The sequence below is a fragment of the Tursiops truncatus genome, chromosome 3 (genome assembly GCF_011762595.2).
Source record: "Tursiops truncatus isolate mTurTru1 chromosome 3, mTurTru1.mat.Y, whole genome shotgun sequence".
Lineage (NCBI taxonomy): Eukaryota > Metazoa > Chordata > Mammalia > Artiodactyla > Delphinidae > Tursiops > Tursiops truncatus.
In genome coordinates, this window is record NC_047036.1 from 118705492 (window position 1) to 118732610 (window position 27119).

General features: G+C 42.4%; 1 non-coding gene across 1 annotated transcript; it reads right to left on the reverse strand.

Moving 5' to 3' along the window:
* Positions 1–5891: 5891 nt before the first annotated feature.
* TRNAE-CUC (transfer RNA glutamic acid (anticodon CUC)) lies at positions 5892–5964 on the reverse strand. Its single transcript has one exon. It is a non-coding gene; the product is annotated as a tRNA-Glu (tRNA).
* Between the last annotated feature and the right edge of the window lie 21155 nt (positions 5965–27119).

Sequence of the window (27119 nt, forward strand, 5' to 3'; positions counted from 1 at the left end):
CCTGTGTTTGGGTAGAAGTCTGCTTAGGAATCTCTTTCTACCAGTGGTTCCGGATGCTCTTATGAAAAATACCTGTAACATATGTTTTCAACTGGATTTTGAGTGTGGGTCTCTGGAGGCAGAATACTGGGGTTCAGATCCTTGCTCTGCCACCCCTAGCTAGTTGTCTGTGGCAGGTCACGGAGCCTCTCTGGGTCTCAGTATCCCCTGGAGGGTTGTCGTGCGAGTTAACATAGGTGATGCGCCTGGCTCCAGTGAGCATTTGGTAAGTGCCAGGAATGGTCATCGCAGTCCCAGCATGCCAGGCCAGCTGGAGTCAGTGTGGCCACCGTGCTTGTCAAGGGCATCAGGGACTTGTGTCCCTCAGCATGTGAGTGTAACTGCTCAGTCCCAGGTTGAACCTGAACGTAGGGCAACAAACACCTGGCCCCAAATATAATTTCCTCTTGCAGCTCACTGCAGCCGTGAGGGCATCGCAGGGGGAGGGCCGGGGAGTGTGGCACGGTAACCCCATAATTTCCAGAGCCCTTCTCCTAGACTGACACATAATTGTCAGATTGTTTTATGAGAGCAGCTTCCTGCCCCCTTCCTGCCTCGCTTCCAAATGCGCTCATTCCCGAGGAAGCCTCACTTCTCCCGCTCGCCCTTAATCGCTCCTTTCCTGCCCGCCCCGGGGGCTGGGCCGATTTCCTAAATCACTCAGAATTGGCTTCCAGCGCTGGCGCCCAGGGTGGGCTGTAGGAGAGGGTGCGTTTGTTCTAAGTGGCTTGTGACCCAGAAGTCAGAGATGCTTCCATTCTGTTTGATCTCTTTCCCAGGGGGCCTTCCTTCACCCACCCCTTCTCCTTCCCTCCCTAGCTGACTTTAATTCTAAGGTCTCGAAGAGATTAAGGAACCAAGTCCCGCTGCTTTTCCTAAGCAGTGTGGCGCTGGCGACCCAAGTGGGCGAGGGGCCGGTGGGTTGGGGGGTAATAGGTGCTGGAGGGCAGGATCCCTGCCTCAGCTCCTCAGCCCTTTAGCCCCTTCCTCACCCACACTCAGGGGGTTTCAGAACATTCCATTTCAAATTGAGCTCTGAAAGATTCATCCAAGAGATTCCTCTCCGTCTGGGCATTTCCCTGTCCCTCTCTCTCCAAAAGCCCACACTTAGGAGGAAGTGATAAGTCCTAACATTTTTAGCTTATTTTTTCCCATTTGAGGAATTTCAGAGGAAGCAACGTGGGACGTTTTGTATTTTCACTGTATTTTTTTTTTATTGCTAAAGCAATACACAATCACGGTAGTAATTTCAAAAGAATCATTTCCAGACGTAACCACAGTTCACAGCATTTTGTATATCCTTCCAGAAACGTTCTCGGCACATACGAGCGTACAAATCTATATGTATTTTTAACACAAATGAGAGCAAATTGGACATCTTGTTCTACCACTTGCTTTTTTTCGCTTTGTTTTGACTGTTTTTCATTTCAATAAATTCAGATTTACTCATTAAAAAAAAGTGCTCTAGAGCGTTCCATTGTGTGAAGGTACTAACGTATATATTGTTTTTGTTTTTTATTTTGCGGTACGCGGGCCTCTCACTGTTGTGGCCTCTCCCGTTGCGGAGCACAGGCTCCGGACGCGCAGGCTCAGCGGCCATGGCTCACGGGCCCAGCCGCTCCGCGGCATGTGGGATCTTCCCGGACCGGGGCACGAACCCGTGTCCCCTGCATCGGCAGGCGGACTCTCAACCACTGCGCCACCAGGGAAGCCCGGTACTAACGTATTTAACAGCTTCCTGTTAATGAATATTTAGGTTGTTTTGCTTTATTACAAACAATGCTACCTATATCCATATTCAAGTCAGAGTAACTTCCACTTAGAGGTGTATTTTTTGGATTAAAGGGTCTGGGAAGTTAACATTTTGACAGGTGTCAAATTGTCCTTCAGAAAGGTCATACCAGTTTAAAGTCCAGAATTAATGTATGAGAATGCCTGATTACCTACACCGTCACAAATACCTGTAAAATCAAACTTTTTAACGCTGTCGACCTTAAAACAAGTGTATTTTATTATTATTTAAATTAATATTTCCTTCAGAGTAGGCATCCAGCCTTACTCCCAGATAAATGAGCATTGTTTGATGAACTTCCTGCTCATGTAAACTTGACCATTTTCCTATTATATTATTTATCTGCATCTTAATGAGTTGAGAATCTCATTATAAATAAAGGAAAATAATCCTTTTCTGTCCCAAGTATTTATCAGTAGTTCCCCTTTGTATCAATTGCCATTTGGTTGTGTTTGTTATTTTTTTCCAGCTAATATGTGAAAAATTATTCTAATGGCAAACTTGTCAATTCTCTCTCTCTCTTTTTTTTTCTTCTGGACATGCTCAGAAACTAACATAAACTATGATTTTTTAAAAAATCACTCATGTTTTCTATTTGTTACATTTAAATCTTTAATCCTGCTAAAATTTGGGGGGGGGGAAGAATAAATGATACAATAGAGGGCAAATTTCTTTCTCACATAGCCAGTTGTTTCATACTATTCATTAACTAATGTATCTTTTCTTAGCACTTTAAAAAATGAAACTTCTTAACATAAGAACACTTACCATTCCGTAATGATGGCTTTCCCAATATGTGAAGCTCTTTCGAGAAGAAAATAATTTGATCCTTGACTAACTTTAAGGACACTGAGACCCATCTTCACGAAAGAAGCACAAATTAATTGCTAATATTGGCTAGGTCTTTGTGAAACCAATGAATCCTAAGATGGATTTCCAGAGGCTGTGTTTTCCATTCATTGAGTCCAGGAGCCCTCTGTGGCCACTTTGTGTAGTGGCCTCTGGGATCACAGAAACGATTATCAACAGTATTTGCCCTCAGGAAGTTTATAATCTAATAGGGAAGTGGTGGGCCTTTCATTTTGTGGAGTGTGCCTGCATTCATATGTTTACAACTCATTCAGGGGCCTTCAGTTCCTGGGGCCTTGAAAATGTAAGAAAAGGAGATTTACATTTGTTGAATCCATTCTTGCAGGAAATGAGCTATTGAGTAAGTGAAAATGGGAACAGAACCGAAAATATTGTAAGTTAGCTGCATTTTAGGAATAGGTACTCTGTGTGTTTTCATTTGCTGTAGAAACGAAGTCCTTTCTGAGGAGAGCCCCCTCAGATTTAGAATTTCAGAGTTGAGGGGTCAAAAGGAGAATAACTATAAATTATTATATTCATTTTACTGAACTCAAGCTCTGTGTCTTACTCATGGTCATTGCTCAGTAGCACAGGTTGTAATCCAGCTCTTTCTACTCAAGAGTTGTGATAAATAATATTGTTAGTTGCCTACCCAGTAGTTACCACCACAACCCTTTATGCCTTCGTGTGCCGGGAACACTGGTTTTGTATGGGGTGAGAGTGCCAGCCTAAGACAGTCATGCTGTCCCATTTCCTTTCCTAAGTCTCCCTTTCAGAGACCTTTTGCAGCTAGGGGACTGTGTTAGTTCATTCGGGCTGCCATAAAAAACACCACAGACCGGGTGGCTTAAACAACAGAAATTTATTTCTCCCAGCCTGGAGACTAGAAGGCCATGCTCAGGGTGCTGGCAGGATCACTTCCCCCTGAGGCCTCTCCCTGGGCTTGCAGATGGCTGCCTTCTTGATGTGTCCTTCCTCGTCTTTCCTCTGAGTGCAGCATCCTTGATACACCTCGGTGTGCCAAATCCCCTTGTCTTATAAGAGCGCCAGTCAGACTGGATCGGGGCCTACCCTAATGGCCTTATTTTAACTTAATCACCTCTTTAAAGGCCATGTCTGGAGTACAGCGCCATTCTGAGATACTGGGGTTAGGGCTTCAACATATGAATTGGGGGTGGGGGCTGGGGGGGGTGCTACCTTCAGCCCATAAAAGGGACCAAACCTAGTTGGGCCATTGAGACCTAAAGAGAAATCTACTGAGTGCTACTAGGTTGGATTTTCTTCCCAGATCAGTGGACCCTTGTGAAGAGAAAGCATGGGATGGTGATGCCTGGAGCAGTGGCAGCTATCTTGACATCAGGAATTGAAAAATGTAAGCACAAAAAGCCTCTCTCCACGCTGGGTATGATTAAGCAGAAGGATGGAAAGACAGACCTGCAGCCTTCCCAAAATTGTTGAGTTGCTGAATGAACTCTGAGATCATCAATTTCCAGACTTTTTGTAAGTGAAGAATAAATGTCCCAACAGGGGTAATGCCATTATTAGGTTTTCTGTTATTTGCAGCTGAAAAGATTCCTAACTAATATGTAACTTCATTATTTCTTCAGTGAACTTTACTGACTCCCGGGGGAGCATGGCTCAGCTCTCTCATGATAATTTTGAAACATGGGGATGCTGCTTCTCTCAACAGCCTGCAAGGGCTCATCAGCCAGGAATGCATCTTAAACCCTCCGGAGAGCTTTTACCTTTTCTGTTCATGCCAACTCCCCAGAGAGAGAGTTTTAGGAGTTCACTTTATGCTAAATCTGGCTTTTGTTTATTTATAAAATTACTCCTATAAAGTTCTCAGGGCTACCAGGGTTCTCATCTTCAAGGATTTGGTGAACAAATCTGTATTCTCTCTGTGCATGAACTCTTGTTTTTATGGACCTTAAACATACCCCTTCTTATGCTGATGATTAGAACTAGAGGTTGGGTGTTCAGGGAGGGTTTTGATTTCTATTTTAGATCCTTCTTTGTGGCTTTACCGTGTTTAAATAGTAACGTGTTCACCATGTTTTTAACGCATGACTACAAATGGTGGTGACTTGGAAGGGGGCAGGAAGGAAACAGAGCCCATCTCTTAATCTTCCTCTTTGGAATGAGAGCCCTAATATTTTTGTGCCTTTATTATATACTATCTTATCTCTTTGAGTTACCATTCAAGGAAGTGTTTCCCCATCTTGTGAAGGAAAGAGATGAAATGGGAGGTGCTGTGGAAATGGCAAGTAAGAAACAGTCTTTGGAGTTATTCTGTCTAGGTCTGAATTGTGCCTCTGCCCCCTACCAGTTTTGTGGCCTTGGGTTCGTTACCTGACCTCTCTAATCTTCAGTTCCCTCATTTAGGAACAGGGGAGGAAGATAGGGTTCATGTCATAGAGTTGTTGAGAGGGTTCAGTATGTACTCTCCGTCGAGGGCATGGCTCAGTGCCCAGCATATCATAAACACTTGTGAGGCGTCTGCTGTGCTGTTGCTCTTGCTACAAGGTTTCCATGCTGTACCATCATCATGGATTTTACTTTCTCAGAATTTGTATTTTTAAAACTTTTTATTTTGCTATAATTTTAGGTTTAAAGAAAAGCTGCGAAGAGGTACGGAGGGTTTTCATATACCCCTCACCCAGTTTCCCCCATGTTTAACATCTTATATTGCCATGGTGCATTTGTCAAAACTGAGAAACTAGGAGACATGGGTACATTACTATTAGCTCAACTCCAGAATCCAATCCACATTGCATTCAGTTGTCCTGTCTCCCCAGGCTCCTCTGGTCTTCCAGTGGCTCAGCCTTTCCTTGCTTTTCATGACCTTAACAGTCTCGGGGAGTGAGTCCTGGACATTTGAGCAAAAGTAGGAAAACCCATGCTACTTCCCCCAGCCTGTACCTTTTCTGTTCCAGAGTCTTCTGAGCCCACAGACAAGAGTAGAGGGCGCTGATCAAAGGAGGTGAACTGCATCCTTCTGTTCTGAGGGTGTATGTACATCTGCTTTTGGAGGAGATCCTTTTGGAAGACTCCACTTGCAACAGGGTTCTGTATATTGATGGAGGGCAGAGTAGAGTGTCCCAGGGGAAAGCTTTGATATATTTGTGGTCAGCTTGGTAACTGGTAAGTCTTGCTTCTCATTTCCTTTTTTTTTTTTTTTGGCTACGCCACGCAGCCTGTGGGATCTTAGTTCCCTGACCAGGGATTGAACCCGGGTCCTCGGCAGTGAGAGCACAGAGTCCTAACCACTGGACCACCAGGGAACTCCCATGTGTTGCTTCCCATTTCTGTTGAGAACTGGGTGACCTCAGAAGCTCTCTCTCTCCCCCCTCATCCTCATCCCTTTCCCTTGGCCCCATTGGATAGCCCTACAGCTACCCCTTCAAGCTTTAGGTGTCCAAGGGACAAAATCCATCTATAAAGGAAAGAGAAAGTCTCCAGTTGAGCAGATCCACAGCCGTGCACACTAATACCTTCTGGGGCTTAGTAATTTTCCATTCATGGTCATGTCGGACAATCCCGAGGGTCATCTGAGGCTGATTAAGTCCAGATTTACGTTCTTCTCCAGCAAATGGCCGTGCTTCAGAAAGTTTGTTTGTTTGACATAAAATGCAATTGAAAAAACGTTTTAGGCCCTAGAGTGCAGGAGTTCATGTGACTTCATGCCCCTTTTTCTCAGGTAGAATAAACAAAACAGGAGAATGGCGAAGTCTATAGTGTTTTTCCTCTGTCCTCATGGATGGCTAGTTTTTTGTTTATAATACTGTGGGGCAAAACTCCTATTTTGCAAGAAAAAAGAAAGATTGTTTTCTCTTGAATGGAGTTGTTTGTATTCATATTCCTGGAAGCTGATTACTGTTGGAAAATTAACTCCTTCCTTATCATTTTTTAGTTAACTTTATTCTTTCTACTTCAACTTGGGAAATTACTCTCATTGCCCGTGTGTGTTCGATATCTTGGGAGGGAGGTTGGACTTGGTGGAATTGAATTATTTAAAACTGTTCCTTATGCAGATGTGTGTGTCTGTGTGCTTGCGAGTGGCTCAACTGTCCTCCTTAGGGGTGTGTCATAGCCTATGGGCTTGGTAGGTCCCAGCAAAGCTTTTCAGCTAACCAAACCCAGAACCCAGAGTGAGGGGATATCCCTGGGGTCAGGCAGTCCTTCCCAAATTGAATTTCAGAGATCCTAAAATTAAAAAAAAAAAAAAAATTAACAGCTTTATTGAGATATAATTTACATACCATAAATTCACTTTTTTAAAAATTGAGGTTTAATTGACATATTAGTTTCAGGTATATGACATAAATACTCGATATTTGTATACATCGAGTAATGGTCACCACAAGGTGTCTAGTGAACATCCGCTACCCAGAGATCTTTTAAACAGTCTTTGAGCCAAGAGATGCCACTTCGAGATGGAGCAGGTATCAAGATAGAGGGCACAGGGAAGGCAGGCTTGGGGAGATCAGAGTCAGAGGAACAGAGAGATAGCATGTAAATGACAAATGGTCATAATGGTATTTGAGAGAGACGTAGGTCTTGATATGAAACATCTCAAAGCTCTGTACAATTGTCAGTCATTGGGAATAATTTGTAGAAAAAGTTAATATTTGACTAAAGAGTTTTTCTCTTCAGTGTATTAATACATTCAACCTGAAAAAACTCCAAGGGACTATCAGACTCTTGGGTTGTCTTGGAGTTACATGGTATTAAATATTGCTAGAAATAAATGGGTCTTGGGGGGAGTTTGGCATCATTTTTTGTTGTAGTTATATTCACTGTAATGAGATTTGGTCTACCTGGAACCAAAAGTTCCTGCTAATACAGCTTTGTTAAAATTCCCACATCTATCACAGGTTTTAAGTGGCACTTAGAGTTGTTTTTGGAATGCTGTGAAAAATTGTCAGCTTCTCATTTCAGAGGTGAGGGACACAGATTGAGAGGCTGGGCATGAAGTCATACAGCACATGGTTGATAGGCACAATTCCTGGCCGCAGGCCTTTTCATGGGCTCTGGGAATCCGTGTTCTGAGCTTTCCTGATCTGCAAGCCGCTGCCCTTCACAAATAGCACTAGGAGTGGGACTGAGGACTCGGGGGTCCTGGAGGATGAGCCAGTTTGCTCGTGGGATAAATAGTCTCTGGGCAGGCGAGGTACGCAGAGGTGAGGCCAGGTCCTCGTGTAAAAGTCGTCAGCCTGGAGGTGGGCCTGATGCTGACCATTGTTACCCCTCACTGCACACGTGCCCCACCGCAAGGTGCCAGGCAAGGGCAAAGAGGCCCCACCCTTTAACTTCCTTCCCTTTGAGACTGTGTCTTATTTTCATGCTGTTTCCTCCAGTCTTTCATCATGATTCTAACGCCCATCCTGTCAACATGCTATCTTTGGGAGTCGCCGAAAAGGCTCCACTTTTGGAGAACGTGCCAAAGGAGAGCGAGCGTAGCTCTCCATCCTGCCCCTGTCCCCGTGGCTCCTTTCCCTCAGTGAGCCTGCTGAATGAGTCAAGAATATTCCATTAACCAAATGGGTGCAGCTGCCAACAGGAGTTCTCCAAAGAAAATAAATGAAAACTTGTCTGCTTTGCACTGTTTTGATGGGCAGTCTCTTTTTTCAGTCATGGTGCCTGGGCTGTTTCTTCTCAGGTTGTAGCAGAGTAGAACAAACTCACACTGAAAGGCCTGGCAGTGTTTTCATGCGGTGATAATTCACAGCTCCAAATTTACAGGACTCTGCACTGCTCTCTCCTCACGACCTAAGGCACCGCCTGGTAAGAAGCTAAACATTGAAGGAGGCGCATTAAGTCTTTGGAGCCACTGGCTTGCTGATCCAAACTCTGAATGCAGTTACAACAACAACAAAGCAATAACAACAGTTACTGTTATTTTATAACGTAATCTATGAGCAGTTCAACAACAACAAAGCAATAACAACAATTACTGTTATTTTAAAACGTAATCTATGAGCAGCTCAACAACAAAGCAATAACAACAATTACTGTTATTTTAAAACGTAATGAGCAGGCTTCCCTGGTGGCGCAGTGGTTGAGAGTCCGCCTGCCGATGCAGGGGACACGGGTTCGTGCCCCGGTCTGGGAAGAACCCACATGCTGCGAAGTGGCTGGGCCCGTGAGCCGTGGCCGCTGAGCCTGCGCGTCCGGAGCCTGTGCTCCGCAACGGGAGAGGCCACAACAGTGAGAGGCCCGCCTACTGCAAAAACAAAAACAAAAACAACAAAAAATCCGTAATGAGCAAACCTCATTATGAATGCCCTTATATCTCTTCAAATGATAAGTCATTGTCAACTGAGTTTGAAGAAGTGAAGAGAACTCCCATCAAATGACCAATGCCATCTTTCTCCACTTTGGAAAATATGGAGTTCTCTTGGTAGATCCTGAAGACTCCAAAGCTGGAATTTTGAAAGAGCTAAGAATGCACATCCTCAAGCTCCAAAATCGTCTGCTTGTTATTATCCCCACTTTTCAGATGAACCTGCTTGTCTTTAGTTAACTAGTCAAGAGAAGCTACGTAGTAAAGTGGGTAAGAGTCTGACTTTGTCTCAGACAGGTTTGAGTTCAAGCCCCAGCTCTACCACTCATAGCCTGAGTGATCTTGGGTATGTTCCCTAAGCTCTCTCAGCCTGTACTTCACCTACTCCAAGTCCATCTTGTTATTGCAAACGGCAAAATTTCATTCTCTTTTCCGGCTGAGTAGTATTCCATTGTATGTATATTCCACATCTTCTTTATCTGTCACCTGTTGCTGGACACTTAGGTTGCTTCCATGGCTTGGCAATTATAAATAATGCTGCTATGAACATTGGGGTGCATGTATCTTTTCAAATTAGTGGGGTTTTTTTTTTTTTGGGTATATACCCAGGAGTGGAATTGCTGGGTCATATGGTAATTCTATTTTTAGTTTTTTGAGAATCTTCCATACTGTTTTCCACAGTGGCTGCACCAATTTACATTCCCACCAACAGTGTACAAGGGTTCCCTTTTCCCCACATCCTCGCCAGTATTTGTTATGTGTGTTCTCTTTGTTGATAGCCATTCTGACCAGTGCGAGGTGATATTTCATTGTGGTTTTAATTTGCATTTTAAGCACAGTTATTTATTTATTGGCCATGTGGTGTGGCATGTGGAATCTTAGTTCCCCGACCAGGGATCAAACCCATGCCCCCTGCAGTGGTTACAAAGTCTTAACCTCCAGGGAAGTCCTCAAGCACAGTTATTTTAAAGTACTTCTCAGCTAGCTCTGAAATTGGAATCATCTGTGAATCTGATTCTCTTGTCTGCCTATGATTTTTATCCTTCATTTTATTATTGTGGTGTATCACATTTATTGATTTGCATATGTTGAACCATCCTTGCGTCCCGGGAATAAATCCCACTCTATCTTGGTGTATGATCCTTTTAAGGTACTGTTGAATTCAGTTTGCTAGTATTTTGTTGAGAATTTTTGCATTTATGTCCATCAGGGTTGTTGGCCTGTAATTTTCTTTTCTTGTCATGTCCTGATATGGCTTTGGTATTTAGATAATAGTGGCCTTGTAAAATGAATTTGAAAGTATTCCCTCCACTTCATTTTTTGGCAAGAGTTTGAGAAAGATTGGTATTAATTAATCTTTAAATGTTTTGTAGAATTCACCAGTGAAGCCATCTGGTCCTGGACTTTGTTGGGAGGTTTTTTTTTTTATTACTGATTCAGTCTCCTTACTGATAATTGTTCTGTTCATATTTTCTGTTTCTTCTTGATTCAGTCTTGGTAGGTTGTATATTTCTAGGAACTTACCCATTTCTTCTAGGTTATCTAATTTGTTGGTATATAATTGTTCATAGTAGTTTTTTATGATCATTAATGTTTCTGTGTTATCAGTTATGATGTCTCCTTTTATTTCTGATTTTATTTATTTGAATCTTCTCTCTCTATTTTTTTTTTCTTAGTCTAGGTAAAGTTTTTCAATTTTGTTTATCTTTTCAAAAAAAACAGCTCTTTTCAAAAAAAACAGCTTTCATTGATCTTTTCTATTGTCTTTCTAGTCTCTATTTCATTCATTTCTGTTCTGATCTTTGTTATTTCCTTCCTTTACTAACTTTGGGCTTCATTCATTCTTTTTCTACTGCCATGAGGGGTAAAGTTAGATTGTTTATTTGGGATCTTTTTTGTTTCTTAGTGTAGGTGTTTTTGCTGTAAACTTCCCTCTTAGGACTGCTTTTGCTGCAGCTCTTAAGTTTTGGTATATCATGTTACCACTTTCATTTGTCTCAAGTTGTTTTTTAATTTCACTTTTCATTTCTTCTTTGACCCATTGGTTGTTCAGAAACATGTTGTTTAGTCATGTTTCTGTGAACTTTCCAGTTTTCCTCTTGTAATTGATTTGTAGTTATATACTGTTGTGGTCAGAAAATATGCTTGATATGATTTCAGTCTTCTTAAATTTGTCCAGACTTGTGGCCTAACAAATGATCTGTCCTGGAGAATGTTCCATGCATACTTGAGAAGGATGTGTATTCTGCTGCTGTTGGATAGAATGTTCTATATATGTCTACTAGGTCCCTCTGGTCTAACATGTAAGTTCCCTCTGGTCTAACTTGTAAGTTAAGTCCAATATTTCCTTATTGATAATCTGTCTGTCGTGATTTATTCATTGTTGAAAGCGGGGTATTGAAGTCCCCTGTTATTATTGTATTGCTGTCTATTTTTCCCTTCAGATCTGTTGATATTTGCTTAATATAGTTAGGTGCTCTGGTATTGGATACATAAATATTCACAATTATTATATCCCCTTGATGAATTGACCCCTTTATCAATATAATGACCTTCTTTGTCTCCTGTTACATTTTTTTGACTTAAAGTCTGTTTTTCCCAGTGTAGGTATGGTTACCCCTACGTTCTTTTGGTTTCCCTTTGCATTAAATATCTCTTTCCATCCCTTCACTTTCAGTCTATGTGTGTCCTTAAAGATAAAGTGAGTCTCCCGTAGGTAGCATATAGGTGGAGTTGTCGTCGTTTTATCCAGTCAGGTGCTCTATGTCTTTTTATTGGAGAATTTAATCAATTTACATTTAAATTAATTATTGGTGGGCGTGGATTTACTATTACCATTTTGTTTATTATTTTCTGGCTGTTCTGTATTTCCTTTGTTTCTTTCCTCCTCTTTGGCTTTTTTCCTTTGTGATCTCATAATATTCTATGTTGGTATGCTTTTATTCCTTTCTTTTTATCTTCTTTGTATTTACTATAGTTTTTAAAATTTTGTAGCCACCATGAGGCTTACATTAAAACATCCTGTAACAGTCTATTTTAAGCTGATAACACCTTAACTTCCATCACATACAAAAGCTCTACATTTTTACACTCCCTACCACATTTTATGTTTCTGATGTCACAATTTATATCTTTTTATATTGTGCATCCATTAACAAATTAGTTTAGTTACAGTTATTTTAAGTACTTTAGTCTTTTAACCTTTATACTAGAGTTATAAGTTATTTATCTAGCACCATTACAATTTAGAGTATTCTGAATTTATATATTTACCTTTACCAGTTTGTTTTATGCTTCCACATGTTTTCATGTTACTAATTACTGTCCTTTTCTTTCAGCTTGAAGAACTCTCTGTAACATTTCTTGTCCAGCCAGTCTAGTGGTGATGAACTTCTTCAGTTTTTGTTTGTCCAGGGAACTCTCTCTCCTTCAATTCTGAAGGACAGCTTTGCTGGGTAGAGTATTCTTTTTTTTTTTCTGGCTGCGCTGAGTCTTCATTGCTCTGCGCGGGCTTTCTGTAGTTGCAGTGAACGGGGTCTCCTCTTTGTTGTGGTGCATGGGCTTCTCATTGCAGTGGCTTCTCTTGTTGTGGAGCACAGGCTCTAGGTGCGTGGGCTTCAGTAGTTGTGGCACGCGGGCTCAGTAGTTGTGGCGTGCAGGCTTAGTAGTTGTGGTGCACGGGTTTAGTTACTCCGCGGCATGTGGGATCTTCCCAGACCAGGGTTCGATCCCATGTCCCCTGCATTGGCAGGTGGATTCTTAACCACTGTGCCACCAGGGAAGTCCCAGGTAGAGTATTCTTGATTGGCAGGTTTTTTTCTTTCATCAGTTTGAATACATCGTCCACTCCCTTCTGGCCTGAAATGTTTCTCTGCAAAATATGCTGAACAAGGGTTCCCTTGTACATAACAAGTAGCCTCTTTCAAGCTGCTTTTAAGATTCTCTGTCTTTAACACTTGACAGTTTGATTATAACATGTCCTATCGTGAATCTCTTTAGGTATGTTTTGGGCTGCCTGAATCTGGATGTCTGTTTCTTTCTCCAGGTTAGGGAAGTTTTCATTCGTTATTTCTTCGGATAATCTTTCTGCTGCTCTCTCTGTCTTCTCTTTCTCAGACATCTGTATTATTTATATGCATTCACTTAATAGTACGTCGTAAGTCTTTTGAGCTATCTTCACTCTTTTTATTCTTTTTTCTTTTTGTTCTTTTGATAGGGTAGTGGAAATCATCAAATCTTCAAGTTTACTAATCTTTTCTTTTGCTTTAGCTAGTCAGTTGTTGAATCCCTCTATTGAATTTTTCAGTTTAGGTATTGTATTCTTTATCTCTGATTTCTCTTTGACACTTTTTTATATTTTTAATTTTCTTTTGTTGAAATTCTCACTTTATGCATTGCTCTCCTGACCTTAGTGACCATTTTATGACCAGTAGGTGGAACTATCAGATAAATCACTTATCTCCATTTCATTAAGATTGTTTCTAGAGATTTATCTTATTCTTTTGTTTGGAACATATTCCCTTATTTCTTTATTTTCCTTGACTCTCTGTGTTGTTTCTACACATTAGATAAAACAACCATCTCTCTCAGCCTTGACAGACTAGACTTGTGTAGGAGATGAGCCTAGTCAGTTAGCCCACCTTGAGCTCCTAGTTGCCTCTCAAACCTTTGTGATTGTCCAAGCCATACAACTACATATATATTTTTTTCAGATTCTTTTCAGTCATAGATTATTACAAGATACAAATGCTATGCTGTATAGTAGGTCTCGTTGTTTATCTATTTTATATATAATGTGTATTTGTTAATCCCAGATTCCTAATTTATCCCTTACTCCTCCTTTCCCCTTTGGTAACCATAAGTTTGTTTTCTATGTGAGTCTGTTTCTGTTTTATAAATAAGTTCATTTGTATCTTTTTTTGTAGATTCCACATATAAGTAATCTTTCTCTGTCTGACTGACTTCACTTAGGATGATAGTCTCTGGGTCCATCCATGTTGCTGCAAATGGCATTATTTCATTCTTTTTATAGCTGAGTAATATTCCATTATATGTATATATATATATATATATATATATATATATATATATATACACCACATCTTCTATATCCATTCCTCTGTTGACGGAGACTTAGGTTGCTTCCGTGTCTTGGCTATTGTAAATAGTGCTGCTATGAGCATGGCGGGGGGGGTGCACGTATCTTTTTGAATTAGAGTTTTCATCTTTTTTGGATGTATGCCCAGGAGTGGGATTGCTGGATCATATGGTAGCTCTACTTTTAGTTTTTTTTAAGGAACCTCCAAACTGTTCTCCATAGTCAAGCCACCATCTTTGTTCTTAGTGGTTCCCAGTAGATGAGGATGTGCCAAGATCTGTCAGTGTATGAAAGACATGGGAAATGCCACGTGCCTGTTCAGGTTCCCGGAGGACTACTCATTGCTTCCCGTTTCAGCCCCCTCTGCAGGCTGATTGGAAGCCTGGCATTCAGGCAGCAGCTGGGAAAATCGGGACATTATATGTATAGTCTAGCACCTATCAGGAAGAAGCTGGGATCTGGGTATTTTTGTTTACTCCCTCTGTGCTGAGCCAGAGAGAATATTTGGGCGCACAAGCACTCCCACAGACGAGAACCACCTCTTTGTTTCACGTGGTCCTGGGGGGCTCATGCATGCTGAGTCCCATCAGTTCCCAGAGCTAGGTAATTTGGGAGGCTGTCCCTTGGGTAGTAGCCATAATAGTTGGGGTGCTAGAAGTATGGACAAGTTCCTTCCAGGGAGAAGCTGGTGACTTGGTTTTAGTATTGGAGTGAGCCGTGGGGAGACAGTAGAGGATGTGCCCCCCAGCTCTCTTGGGCTTCCAAGAGGATCCCTGTCAGTTCCCACATGCAGGCTGCGTAGAAGCCAGAACCTCAGAAAGCAGCTGGGGAAGTCTGATCACTTCCAGGGAGAAACTGAGGGATGGACATTTTTGTCTGATCTCTCTGAGCGGAGCTGGGAGTTGGGGGCTTGGTAATAGCCGTGGAGAGTCCTCATGCACCCATGTAACAACTGCTTATGTATTTGCTATAGTTTTGTGGGATTTATGAATGCAAGCCCCATTGGCGCTCAGAGCTAGGTGATTTGGGGACCTGAACCTCAGGTGACAGCCTTAAGAGCTGGGGCACTAGATGATTTGTGATCCAGATCCTTTGTTCCCCTGGGCAAAGCTTGGAGTTAAGGGTTCCCTCCGAATTGTAAAGTGCTATGCCAGGGGCTGAGTCTATGGGGAGAGTGTTTCTCAGTCTTTCCTTCCCATCTTGATGTGGTTTTTTTCTCAGTCACCAGTGTGTAGGAGTTACTCAACTAGTTTTTGGATTTCTCTGAGAGAAAATTGATTCACCTGTTCCTGTATACGCAGTGCATCCATGGGGGGCGGGGTCAGGAGCCTCTTATGTCACCGTTGTTTAATGGGTACAGAGTTTTAATTTGTGCCCAACCATGTGAATGTACTTAATGCCCCTGAATTGCACCTTCAAAAAATGGTTAAAAAGACAAATTTCATGTATATTTTACCGTGACAAAATTTTTAAAAATCCACAATGAACAAAATATCAAAATTGCCCTTTCACATTACTAATAGTGTCTTTGGATGAACAAAGTAATTAATTTTGTATTAATAACAGAAGTGTTAATTTGTAGATCAATATAATCCAGTTGGTCAGTTTTTCCCCTCTGTGGCAGAATGCTTGTGTCCTATATAAGAAATCTTTGCCTTCCCCCAAATCATGAAGATTTTCCGCTTAGTTTTCTACTAAAAGCTATATTGTCTTATTTTTCACATTTAGATCTTGAGTCTGTCTAAAATTTACTGATGTGTGGTTTGAAGTAGGGGGTCAAGGTTCTTTTTTTCTGTGTGAATATCCAATCAACTCAGACCATTTTATTGAAAAGACTATCTTTGCTCATACTAGTACGCACTCAGGTGTGGGTCTGTTTCATCAGTCAGTTTGTCCATTTTTGCACGAATTAGTATACCCAATGAATGCCTTAATTAATGTAGCTTGGTATTTGGTAGTTTTCAGTCCCTCAATTTTGTTTTCAATTCAGGATTGTCTATTTTATTCTAGCTCTTTGTTTTTCCATATGAATTTTAGAATCAGCTGGTCAATTTCCAGGAAAAAGAAGAAACAACTATGCTGAGATTTTGTCTGTACTTGCGTAGCATCCGTAGTTAAGTGTGGGGAAACGTGAAATAATTGAATATTGAACTTTCCTGTCTATGAACATATTGTATCTCTTCCTTTTTTAGGTGTTATTTTTCTCAGTAGTGCTTTGTAGTTTTCAGTGCAGAGGTCTTACAGATCTTTAATTTATTTCCAGGTGTTTCATGCTTTTTGATCCTATTGTAGATAGCATCATTTTAATTTTCCTATTTGTTGCTTGCCTATAGGAAAAAAGTTTTTAATATCAACCTTAAACCAGTGACCTTGTTAAATTTGCTTATTTAAACCTAGTAGATTCTTCTATATTATTCACATATATATAATCATGTCATCTCCAACTAGTGACAGTTTTATTTTTTCCTTTCCAATCCTAAGCCTTTTTATTTATAGCTGTTACCTCTACTTCTTCTTCTTTTATTATTATTATTATTCTGAGAAGGGCCTCTGATAAAATGTCAAAGTCAGGTGTTTTGGTCTTACTCCGTCTCTCAAGCAGAAAGCTTTCAATATTTTACTAATATTTCAGTTAGCCTGTGCTGGGACAAGCCACTCCAAAACACAGTGGCTTAATATAATAATGATTTATTCTTTCTCACCATTCTGTGAACTGGTTGGGTAGTTCTTCTGCTGGATTCAGGCAGGTTCACTCATGTGGCTGCGTGGCTGTTTCCATCTAGGCTGCAAGATCCAAGATGGCCTCACTCACATGTCTTGCAGTTGATGAGGGCTGCTGGCTTGGGCATCTCCTTTGTCCTCCAGGCTTTTCATCCTCCGGTAGCTAAGACTGGCTTCCTTAAAGGTGTCCTAACGGCAGTGTTCCATGAGGCAGCTTGTCTTTTTAACAAACCGTGGTTGACAATTGCAATTAGACATGGCAGCTAGAAAGAGGGAGAAAGCAAAACTAAGGACATGGAACTTCTATAGATAATTAGCTTATAAATAATCTAGTGTAAGAATCCTTAAAAAAATTAAATGTCTGGGTGCTTTGGAGATAATCCTAGGTGTGAAGAAGTGGACGGAAATGTAGGAAATATGAAAAGACACTTTATGTTTGTACAGTGGAATTATCATCTGGAATTAGGGAAGAATAGGAACTTCCCAGCCACTAACCTTTTGAAAATATTTCTCCTAGTGAAGACTAAAAATACATCCCTGCCCCAGGCAAGCCCCTGACACAGTGACCAGTGGGCCATCCTGGCACCATCTCCATTATTTCAGAAAGTTGGATATAAAATAAAAAAATTTTTAAAAGACCCTTTTAACTAATGCATTATAAAATCAAATAGTTTTAAAGGTAGCTTTTGGATTGGTGTAAACTCCAGTGATTTCCAAGGAGCCACGTGTCAGTCTCACCTCTGCCTGGGTGTTATGCTACTCTAACGTCAGGTTTCTAAGCAAAATATTTCATTCAAAACTTTTTAAGGGGAAAAAAAGGGTATTTAGTAAGTTGCCACTGCTTAGTGAATCAAGGGAGAGTATCTTACAGATTTCTAATAAACCATTTTGATTGTACCTGGAAAATCCCATCTTTAAAAACGAACGTCTTGCTTAACCTTGAGACTTTCTTGTGTACTTATAAGGTTGATGTACTGAAAGTTGTGTGTCTGGGTTTTAAGAATAGTTTTGAAATCACAGCTAATTCTGTATGTAGCGTAAAATGTTAGTATGTAGAGTAAAATGTTAAATATTCTTTCCTTCAGAAATCAAAGAAAGTCTCTTAGCAAAGTTCACCTCTGTACTGTAATGAAGAAAAACTCAAATCTTTTGATACAAACAGAAGGTCTACTGTAAAGATGTCATCTCTTCTATATGAAATTTCACTTCTTGGAATTATTCAGGTAAACCAAAGGGGAAATTGAAAGTTTAATGTTAGGGATATAGACCAGTAGATAGACATGTTTTAAGTTACTTTTATCATGAAATGTGAACAAAAAGAAAAACATTAGAATTGTGACATTGATTCTCTCTTCTCTTTGGTTTTTTAATTATTATTATTTTTTTTGCGGTACGCGGGCCTCTCACTGTTGCGGCCTCTCCCGTTGCGGAGCACAGGCTCCGGGGCCATGGCTCATGGGCCCAGCCGCTCCGCGGCTTGTGGGATCTTCCCGGACTGGGGCACGAACCCGTGTCCCCTGAATCGGCAGGCGGACTCTCAACCAGTGTGCCACCAGGGAAGCCCCCTCTTTGGTTTTTTAGTCTAATAAAATCTATAGTGGGACTTCCGTGGCGGTCCACTGGTTAAGACTTCGCCTTCCAATGCCGGGGGTGCGAATTTGGATCCCTGGTTGGGGAGCTAAGATCCCATGTGCCTCTCAGCCAAAAACCAAAGATAAAACAGAAGCAGCATTGTAACAAATTCAATAAAGACTTAAAAATAAAATCTATAGAATTCCTATAGACGGTTATTATTGTTATAACATGTGTTAAGTTTTCAGTTGGTGCCATAACAAATTACCGCAAACTTAGAGTTTAAAATAGTACAAATCCATTATCTCACAGTTCTGTAGGTCAGAAATCTGAATGAGCTTGGTCCTTTGTTCTTGGTCTCACAGCCCGAAATCAAGGTGTGGGCAGGGCTGAGTTCCTTTTAGGAGGTTCAGGGGGAAGAATCCACTTCCAAGCTCATACAGGTTGCTGGCAGAGTTCAGTTGCTTGTGGTTTCAGGACTGAGGTTCCCATTTCTTGATGGCTGTCATCTGGCGCTGCCCTTAGCTCCTAAACACCTCTCATGAGAAAGCCTTGCCAAAACAACAACCAAAAAAAGGCTTTTAGGACTTGAAGGAAGGGTCTTAACCCCTTGCAAGCCTTGCAGCCTGAACTCTCAGGGACTGTCAAGGAACATCAAGCCCATGGCTTTTTAGATGCAATGTCTCTTCTAGTTAGTTATTGAGTATTCAAGGGTTTTTAGGGTTGGGGTTGCCACCTTTCCCGAGACTACCGTGGTACCACTTCTAGGGAATCCTTGGTGCTGAAAGTCAGCGGTCCCCAACTTTTTGGCACCAGACACTGGTTTCGTGGAAGACAATTTTTCCACGGACAAGGGGTGGGGGATGGTTCAGGTAGTAACGCGAGCGATGGGGAGCGGTTGATGAAGCTTTGCTTGCTTGCCTGCTGCTCACCTCCTGCTGTGCGGCCCGGTTCCTAACAGGCAGCGGACTGATACCTGTCTGCAGCGCGGGGGTTGGGGACCCCTGCTGTAAGTGATTACAGTTCTTTTGGCCAACCCTTACCAAATGTTGTGGTCTTTTAAAAATTAGAGCCTCTATTAGACAAAATTGCTTTCCCAAATTTTTTTTTTTTTTTTTTTTTTTGCGGTACGCGGGCCTCTCACTGTTGTGGCCTCTCCCGTTGCGGAGCACAGGCTCCGGATGCGCAGGCTCAGCGGCCATGGCTCACGGGCCCAGCCGCTCCGCGCCATGTGGGATCTTCCCGGACCGGGGCACGAAGTCGTGTCCCCTGCATCGGCAGGCGGACTCTCAACCACTGCGCCACCAGGGAAGCCCTCAAATTTTTTAAAAGTAAAATTTATTGAACTGTTTTTTACATAAAATAAAAAGCACCCAGCTTAAGCGTACATCTTGATAAAGGTTTGAGAGAGTTATACATCCGTGTAACAGTTACCAGAGTCATGATATACAGAATTTCCTTCCTCACCCCTCACCCCTCACCCTCCCTACCCTACCACACCCCAGGCAACCACTGATCTGTTTTTTGTCACCATACAATTGATTCATCTTCTCTAGAGCTTTATAAGCTTTATGTGTATACACACACACACACACACACACACACACACGCACACACGATATATACATACACACTTTGTCTGGCTTCTTTTGCTTTGTGTAGTATTTTTGAGGTTCCTCCATGTTGTCATGCATATCAGTAGTTTCTTCACCTTCATTGTTGAGTAGTTTTCTGTTGTATAGATACACCCCAGTTATCCTTTTCTGTAACACTAGATTAAATCTGCTAATACTTTGTTAAGCATTTTTGTATTTATGTTCATGAGGGATATTGGTCTGTCGTTCTCTTTTCTTACAATCTCTTTGTCTGGTTTTGGTATCAGAGTAATGCTGGCCTCATAAATTGATTTGGTGAGTATTGGGGACATTTACTGCTATTTCCAGGTGGCTTTTCCTGGCCATCTGTTGGGCATTACTTCTCCAAGAGGTCCAGAGATGTCCTTCAAAGAGCTCCTTTTACAGGCCCAGGGAAGACACAGAAGCCCCTGGCACTGCCCTCAATTTTCGTGGCTTAGCAGCAATCCTCATTCCTGTTCAGGGTGTGGTACATCAGCAGAGTACAGATGTTCAAGTACTATATACAGCAACTCCCAAACCCTGAACTTCCAAAGAGTTTCAGCCACCCTCTTGAGTACGGCTGCTTCTGCTGCCTTGGTGCGAAGCAGAGGCCGCACTCCTTCCCTCTGGGATGATCTAGTGCAATTCCCTAAATCAAAAATGCAGTTTTCTTCTAAGAATAGAGGTTAGGGAGAGGGAAGAGGGGAAGAAGGGATGGGGAGATGGGTAGGGTGCTCAGGCCTTGCCTGAGAGGGGAATGGGAAAAGGAAGCACTTTATTGTTTCCTCCTAAGTCCCCAGAAACAAAAGTTCAAGAAAAAAGTTAGCGTTCCCCCTAAACACTCTCTAAGAGGCAAACCAAGGAATCTAACACGTCGTACAATGTCCATCCTCAACCATTTATCTTTTACAAATGTGGAGACTGTCTCTCATCTCTATCCGTCAGAGATAGCCAGATGTTTGAAAACTATTATCTTATAAGGTTTTGGGGGCCTGAAGCAAATGTGATTGCTGCTGACCTAGGCTGATTCCTCAGATATCCCGAGTTGGCATGCAGATCAGGCTCTAAGAGTCCTGGCTAGCTAAATCAGGATAAGGAACACATTATGATGACTTCCGGCTCAGGACTCAGTTTACTGCATCACGCTATATAAAATCTCATGTTCTTCAGGTGCCTTCTTGTTGATATTTTGGGCTAAATGTCACAGCAAGAATAATCATCCTCAATACATTTGTTATAATTCTTATTGTGTGAGTGTGTGTGTGTATACGCATATATATATAAGTGCAGTGGTTAGAGTTATGATTAAGGCATTAATATATTGAAGATGTAATACATAACATTTGAGAGTCTGTTTCCCTGTGCTGTTTGGGAGACTCCCTGTAGACTCCTAAATGGGCTGGAACAAGTTACCTGAACCATGGCCATTCACAGGGACTCAAGGATGTCAATCCGCATTCCCAGGTAACTACATTGTAAACCAGACTTGTTGCTTGGATGGGAAACCAGGACTGAGTGGAAGGTTTATAAGGAAAAAGGCTTGTTTTGTTTGAGTGGTTGGAGTTTGACCTTGACTATAGAAAGATAATTGGGTGACCCAGTTCCCATGAGCCAAGGAACCAAGGTGGTTCGGGGAGGCCATGTAGTAGAGGCAAGGAGGAGCGAACCTCAAGAGGGAGGAGGGAATCAAGACCTTTTTTAAAGAGTAGTATCATAAGAGAATGAAAAGGGCATAAGATGGAGAGGCAAGTCCCCAAATTCAGGTTCTGCCTCTACCACACTGTAGTTTTGTGGCCTTGGGCCCTTGACTTACTCTCTTTGGGCCTTAGTTTCCGCATTTATAAAAAGAAAGTTAAAGAGTTTGGTGATTAAATATGTCTGGATTTCAAATTCTAAAACTGTCTGTTAGGACATAAGCGTTCCTTATTTATGTTTTCTTGTTTGTTTTATAATGCTGTTGGTAAAGTCATCAGCTGATCTGAGACATTATAAATGGAAACAAAGAAAATTTATTTTGTCTCTGCTTCAACTAGAGGCAATGGTCAGGCACAGTAGAAGAACCTGAAGGAGGGGGCAAGAATCAGAGACTGCTCAACATTCATTCCTTCTAGAAGATTTTTCTCTCATTCTTTCGACGATTTTATGTTACTTAAGCACATGGTGACTTTGCTAAAGGAAGCTATAAAAGTCCTGATATCCCAAGATGTAAGCAAACCCCACAGAAATCTTGTAATTTTCCTTACTTATGAACAATAAGGTAGGTCCTCTAAATGATTATACTGAGCATAAATATGGAACGCTCTTGGAGCTGGCAGTGGATTGTTTGACCAGCCTCTCCAACTTTCAAGGAGCCACTTCTGTCTCCTGGGAACTGCTCCCTATGCATCCTGCCCATACCTCCCCACACCCATCCACCCATCCACCCAGCCTGCCCAGGGTAGACTGGTGTGTCTGTAACGTGGTCACCTTCTGGCTGCCTTCTCTTTGCTGGAACTCTGTTGATTTTGAGACTAAAAAAGCATCATGGGAATCACTTTGGAGTAATTTTTGCTTTGGAACTCTGAATTTTCGTGGGTTAATGAGGAGGAATAGATTCGGGACTGAGCAGGGCAGAGCTAAAGACTTTCAAGGATTTTGCTGATCACCCAACTGGCAATGTCCGGTGGGTCGTTGAACATACAGACCCACAGCTCCCCAAGGAAGGGCAGACACAGGGTGGGGGGCGTCAGGGGAGAGGCTCTCTTTGAAGATGTAGGAACAGCTGTAGTCACCCAAGGAGAGTGGAAGAGGCCAAGAACAGACCCTTATGCAAAAAAAAGAGGAAAAAAAGGCAACCAAAAGAGATGCTGAAAGATGGTTAGGGCTGTGGGCCAGGCATGTGTCACTGTCCTTTGCTCTCGGAGGAGAGAGCCAGGGGCTCATTCATGTGTCCTCTGTTCTACAAATCACCCGTTTTCGATATTTTGTGCCTAGGATGTCAACATTCCCAGAATATATTAGTGTTCCAGCTTGTCTAGCAGTCTGTCCACATGCACCATTCATTCCTAAGTAGGAGAGAGAAAATATCTGGCCTTGCTGTGTCTGCCACATTTCCCCTCCCTTCCATTCTGTTCAGATTGATGAAGGTACCCATTAGACCTTTTGGAGGGGATCCAAGAGGCTGGACAGCAGTGTCACAGCCCTGGTGACTTGCTCTAGGCCAAAGAAGATAGGTAAGTGTGTTAGAATTCATCTTCTGGCCTCTTGATGTCTTCTTCTTCCTTATTTTTGGTGGTAGGGGTAATGGGCTCTGTAACTTTCCTTTTATAGGGGACCAAGAAAGGAAGGGCATCTGGATCTTGTGGGCAAGCGAGAATGCCCAAGATTCAGATAAGAGCTAGAGTTGTAGATTCTTCCCTTGGGCTTCTCCCTAAGTCTTACCAAATTCTCACCAGTAATGAGATGGAGTTGGATGCTTTTGCTCCAGTAGAGCCTAGTAGCTTCCTCCCGTGTCCATGATACCAGACAGAGAAATATTTGTTTGGTTGAGTGAACGTTTTTATATTTCATTTTATCTGTTTCAGAAAATAAATGGACATAGTTTCAGTTTGAACTACATTCCTAGGCTTTATTTATGTATTTAAAACCTAAGTTTGGGGCTTCCCTGGTGGCACAGTGGTTAAGAATCCGCCTGCCAACGCAGGAGATACGGGTTCGAGCCCTGGTCTGGGAAGATCCCACATGCCGTGGAGCAACTAAGCCCGTGTGCTACAACTACTGAGCCTGAGTGCTACAACTACTGAGCCCACGTGCCACAGCTGCTGAAGCCCGTGTGCCTAGAGCCCATGCTCTGCAACAGGAGAAGCCATCGCAGTGAGAAGCACACGCACCGCAACGAAGAGTAGCTCCTGATCGCCACAACTAGAGAAAGCCTGCGCGCAGACAAAATAAATAAATTAAACAGACAAACAAACAAACAAACAAAAACACTAAGTTTAGTTTTGCCATTGAGAGGGAAAAAAAAAGAAATACTTGGGCTCAGTTCAAAATTCACAAAACGTGCAGCTTTTTGGTACACAGTATGGTTCAAATCCCTGGCTATTTCTTCTCAGATGTCTCCTTCAGAGAGAAGTGGGGTAACATCTTCCCCTTTACTAGAAAGGCCTATGAAAAATTGGTTATTATTTATGATTCCTCCTCTGTTTCTCTCTGGATAAAGATGAATATTCCTAAGTTTACTGAAGTCTGGGTAGATCTTCTTCTCCTTGTCACGTCCTTCCTGTTTTATCTGTGATCTGACACAACTCTTGTGGTCATACGGGGGAGTTCTTTTTCAGGCAAAGTGTTGCTGTTTCTTCTTCTGCTTGAGTGTTCAGGACGGAACCTCTGTAGTAATTCCCGAGGTTCTTGCCCTCGACAGAAGAACAGTGACGAGGTTAATGAGGTGTCGGAAGATGACAAAACCAGCTCCAGAGTTACGCTTTCCAACTTTTAAATTAGGGACCTGATGAATGGCTTGCTTGTAAAGTATTCTTTCACTGGGTGACACCCCTGCCCAGCGGGGAGAGGTGAGGGAGAACATGATGAGATCAAGCAGGCCAGTGCCTCTCTGTCCGCTTTCTCCCATCTGCCCAGCTCCCACCCAGAGCCTGTAGCTGTCTGTAGCCTCCATAAATAATGCCCCAGGGGCTTCCAGTGTAGCATGAATTGCCACAGAAACATGAGCTAGCTGGGAGCTTTCTCTTCCCGTTTTTCTCCTGCAGACCATTGGTTTGGATCCAAAGTTTCCCACAGCTTTTTGGTGTGTTTGTTAGATGGAGCATTAGATGTGGGCTTTTGTGGGACTGGATCCTTACAGGCACTCATAGTCCTGAAACCAGAAGGTTTGGGATGGGGGGACTGTCCTTGTTAAACAATCTAGGAAGCTCCACTGCGAGAACACAAATTTGCCAAGTGTGGACCTCAGAGGAAGCACTCTGAGCGTTCCTCTCATTGTGTCGTGGTAGATGTGTGCTCTGATACTCTGCAGGACCCCGTGGACGGTAGCACTTGGACACAGCCACATTTCTTTTACCGAGTGAATCAGGTTTTGTCCAGGAAAGGTATCAAGGCTAGGAAGACAAACAGTGTGATTATATGTGGATGGATGAGGTGCAGGGAAAATAACTCCTTCTAGGAATAGCAATATGGACCCTTCATTATAATTTTACAAAGCATGTTTTCCAGACTCTGATCTTTGGGTATTTTAAGAGGTAGAGAAATCCATGGGAAACACAGGGAGGTGCAAGAGAGGAGGCGATGATCAGAGGTTACAAAGAGCAGTGATAGCAATGAGTGCTATTTCTCCTTTTACCCCACTGTTTTTTTAAACTTCACTTTAAAAAACTTTTGATGAGTAGTTCTGAATTTTTTTTTTTTTGGCTGTGTTGGGTCTTCGTTTCTGTGCGAGGGCTTTCTCTAGTTGCAGCAAGCAGGGGTCACTCTTCATCGCGGTGCGCGGGCCTCTTACTATTGCAGCCTCTCTTGTTGCGGAGCACAGGCTCCAGACGCGCAGGCTCAGTAGTTGTGGCTCACAGGCCTAGTTGCTCCACGGCATGTGGGATCTTCCCAGACCAGGGCTCGAACCCGTGTCCCCTGCATTGGCAGGCAGATTCTCAACCACTGTGCCACCAGGGAAGCCCTGAAATTTAACATATGCTTAGATTCATATGACTACCACCGCAGTCAGGTACAGAACTGCTTCATCACCCCCCAAAAGAACCACTGTGCTATCTCTTTCTTTTTTTTTTTTTTTTTTTGCGGTACGTGGGCCTCTCACTGTTGTGGCCTCTCCCGTTGCGGAGCACAGGCTCTGGACGCGCAGGCTCAGCGACTATGGCTCATGGGCCCAGCCGCTCCGCAGCATGTGGGATCTTCCCGGACCGGGGCACGAACCCGCATCTCCTGCATCAGCAGGCGGACTCTCAACCACTGCGCCACCAGGCAAGCCCCTGTGCTATCTCTTTATGAGCACACACTTCCCTTCATCCCCAACCCTTGGCAACCACTGGTCTGTCCTCCATCCCTCGAGTTTTTCTTTTTGAGAATGTAATTAAATGGAATCTTACAGTGTGTCACCTTTGGAAACTGGCTACTTTCACTCAGCATAATGCCCTTGGGATTAATCCCAGTTGTTGTGTGTATCGATAGTTTGTTCAATCTTATTACAGTTTATGGATGTACCACAGTTTGTTGATCCAGGCACCTGCTGAAGGACATGTGGGTTGTTTTCAGGGACTTGATTCTCTCATTTTAAAAAATTGTGCTGAAAAAATATACATATAGCACAAAACTTGCCACTTTAACCATTTTTAAGTGCATAGTTTTATGGTATTAATTACTTTCACAGTGTTGTGCAACCATCACTACTATTTGTTTCCAAAACGTTTTCATCACTCCACACAGAAATTCTGTAACCATTAAGCAGTAACTCTCCATTCCCTCCAGCCCCTACTAACCTCTTGCCTACTTTCTGTCTCTGTAAATTTGCCTATTCTAGGTATCACAAATATAGAATCATACAATATTTGTCCCTTTGTGTCTGGCTTATTTCATTGAGTACAATGTTTTCAAGATTCATCTCTGTTGCGGCATGTATCAGCACTTCGTTCCTTTTTATGGCTGAATAGTATTTCCTTGTATGTACCACATTTTGTTTATCCGTTCATCTGTTGATGGACACTTGGGTGGCTTCCCCCTTTTGGCAGTTGTGAATAGTGCAGTTGTGAACATGGGTGTACAAGTGTCTGTTTGAGTCCTTGCTTTTAATTCGTTGGCCACTCCCATATTTTAGTTTAAATTGGCAACTGGCGCCATGGGGGGGGCTTATATGTGAGAATTCTGTTTTCTAAGAATCTGGTGTTTGATCTAAGTCTAGTCACTGTTCTTTGTACTTAGTGTTCTTAAAGGATTTGAGGAATTCCACCAATTTTTTGTTCATTAGCTGCCTCAGGATTCTCGGAGGAGGGGGAAGGCAGTCACAATTTGGATACAGGGCAAGTGGGATCCAGGTGATGGGCTGGAGCCCACCACTGGAGCCAGCCTCTGTGTGCAACTTTCTTAGGCCATGGTATAATGGTTTGCTTGGGTCAAAGTGGTCTTTGTTAAGTATTTCATGTGATCCACTTT